The following is a 2,743-nucleotide window of genomic DNA, read 5'->3' as shown; positions in this document are numbered from 1 at the left end:
CTTGTAGAGACGAGCCCTTACGGTCTTTGAGTGCTGCGACCGCGGCTAGAACCATTTGACTAGTTTTCGGGTGAGCAACCTGGACGCGAGGTTTCCTGGTGGTGGCCACCACAGCAGCAGCAGCCGCAGCCTTCTTGGTAGGCTTTGCTTCTACCATGATGATGATGAACCAACCAAGGTGATGAGAGACGCTCAGACAGTCACGGGGGAATGATGCTGCCGCCGCTTGAGCCGAACCTATTTATGTGCCGGCACGGTACAGAAGCTGCAACCTGGCAACTCGTCCACCAATCACGACGGTTGGTTTTACGGCTCCGAAACCTGGATCCCATATCTTCTCTAAAATAGAAGCATTTGTTCATGTTCTTTGTAAAAGTATCATAAAGCAGGACAGATGAGACAAATATCATAAAAACTGAAGAGCAGATGAGCACACACATGTTTGTATTACAAAAGAAAATCCACAAATTCATTAGAAATTGGCAGGGCAGGCTGAGGAAGTAGGTAGATGTAAAATGTCTGTAAATGGCGAAAGAACATAAACCCAAGACTGAATAAACGATGTTAAATATCCATGCCAAGGAGACAAAAATATGTTAGGATACAATTACCATTAAGACACCACAAGCAGGTCCGTATCCTGCCGCGATGACTTAAAAGAGTTGGTTATTAGCCACAATGTGTAGGCAGTCTCATGCCAACGGCCATACCACGTTGAGAACACCGCTTCTCGTCCGATCAGCGAAGTTAAGCAACGTTGGGTTTGGTTAGTACTTGGATGGGTGACCGCCTGGGAACACCAAATGCTGTTGGCAATAATGTTTTTTGTTTTGTTTTGTTTTGTTTCGTTTGTTTTTGTTTGAATGGCTGGCTCCACGGGAAATTCACGGAGTTGTGTGGAATAAGGCCTGGTAAAATGAATTAATATGTATGTCATGTTTAAAACAAACTCGCTTAATATAGATATTGTGTGAGGCTTTATACAAAAACAAACAACCAAAACAAAACATGTTGTATATATATATATATATAGCTTAATCCGGGTTTGAACTCGCAACTCCAAGAATACGCATCACTTATATACACTTTACCACTGGACCACTGCTGCAGGACACTAGCTTGATGCTGAGGTATCAATTTAATGACGTAAATGCCATTTCCACAAATAAATGATAATTAAAAAGTATTTGTATGTACAAATCTTTTCTGTTTAAAAGGCTACAATATCAGTTACTGATATAATTTGTGTTAATGTTTCTATACCCACAAGAAGGCATATTTTTGCTTATATGTAAAGGGTACGGAGAAGGAATCCACAGACCATCATTCCCCTCCCCTTCCCTCCCCCCCCCCCCCACCCCCAACTCCCACCTACTACCACCACCACCACCACCACCACCACCAATCACCACCAATCACCACCAATCACCACCACCAATCACCACCACCACATCTAACCGAAAACCCCCTAACACATCAACCCTCCCCCCAATCAACAGGCGAAATAATAACCCTCAAATGCCTGCCTGCCTGCCTGCCTGCAAGCCAATACTAACGGTCTTCTCAGAAAGAAAATCTCTTTGTATCTGTATTACTTGATGAAATGTATGATTCTAATAATGAAAATAAATTTTGATGTCGGTTGTATGAGCATAATGACCAATATGCACATGATATGAATGAATTAAATAGTGTAGTTTTAAGTAATTAGGTTGTAGACACATTAAGCGGATATGATATTTGACGCGTCCAGAACTGGTGATTTTTGGTTTAGTTTTAAATGCACCACCACCACCACCACCACCACCACCATTGCTTCCCCAGAGCCTAATTAAGGACCGGTAAAAGGAGTCAATATGTATGTCATCTATAAAACCAAAGAATGAATAAAAAAACACACACAAACCTACATAATAGTATTAGGAAGATTGTATGGCAAAAAAAAAAAAGTATTATTCCCATTGGGTCGTTTGAACTCGCGACTTCCAAAACACCAGCCACACACCTTACAACCCAGCCACCATAGAGTTGGTATAATTGTGCAACTTTAGTTATAAAAGTAAAGTTTTCTCACATTGTATTGATAACTTAAAGGATTTTTTTTTTTTTTTGCATGTACAAATCTTATTGTCTGTTCTATGAAAAGGCTTGATGTAAATTATGTATTTTTTGAATGATTGAATTGTAGGCACATTAAGCGGATTCGATATTTGATATATCCAGAAAAGGCGATTTATGTTCAGTTTTAAAATGCATCACCGTTAACGCTAAAGGACTGGTAAAATGACTCGATGTTTGTCATTTTTAAAATAAACACTAAAACAAGGCCCTTAACATATATAATGTTTGAATATAAATTGAATGCATATAAATACAAAGTGGGAGTGGCTGGCTGGCTGGCTGGCTGGCTGGCTGGCTGGCTGGCTGGCTGGCTGGCTGGCTGGCTGGCTGGCTGGCTGGCTGGCTGGCTGCCTGGCTGCCTGCCTGCCTGCCTGCCTGCCTGCCTGCCTGCCTGCCTGCCTGCCTGCCTGCCTGGCTGCCTGCCTGCCTGCCTGCCTGCCTGCCTGCCTGCCTGCCTGCCTGCCTGCCTGCCTGCCTGCCTGCCTGCCTGCCTGCCTGCCTGCCTGCCTGTCTGGCTGCCTGGCTGCCTGGCTGCCTGCCTGCCTGCCTGCCTGCCTTGCCTTGCCTTGCCTTGCCTTGCCTTGCCTTGCCTTGCCTTGCCTTGCCTTGCCTTGCCTTGCCT

The 2,743-nt window shown here is 44.0% G+C and overlaps 1 non-coding gene across 1 annotated transcript; it reads left to right on the top strand.

Moving 5' to 3' along the window:
* Positions 1 to 696: 696 nt before the first annotated feature.
* Positions 697 to 815, top strand: LOC138357363 (5S ribosomal RNA). The gene has a single exon (XR_011224942.1). It is a non-coding gene; the product is annotated as a 5S ribosomal RNA (ribosomal RNA).
* The last annotated feature ends 1,928 nt before the right edge of the window (positions 816 to 2,743 follow it).

This window comes from Procambarus clarkii, chromosome 77, assembly GCF_040958095.1.
Source record: "Procambarus clarkii isolate CNS0578487 chromosome 77, FALCON_Pclarkii_2.0, whole genome shotgun sequence".
Classification (NCBI taxonomy): Eukaryota; Metazoa; Arthropoda; class Malacostraca; order Decapoda; family Cambaridae; genus Procambarus; species Procambarus clarkii.
Note: the sequence above shows the minus strand (reverse complement) of the source record. Positions and strands in the feature narration are given on the sequence as shown.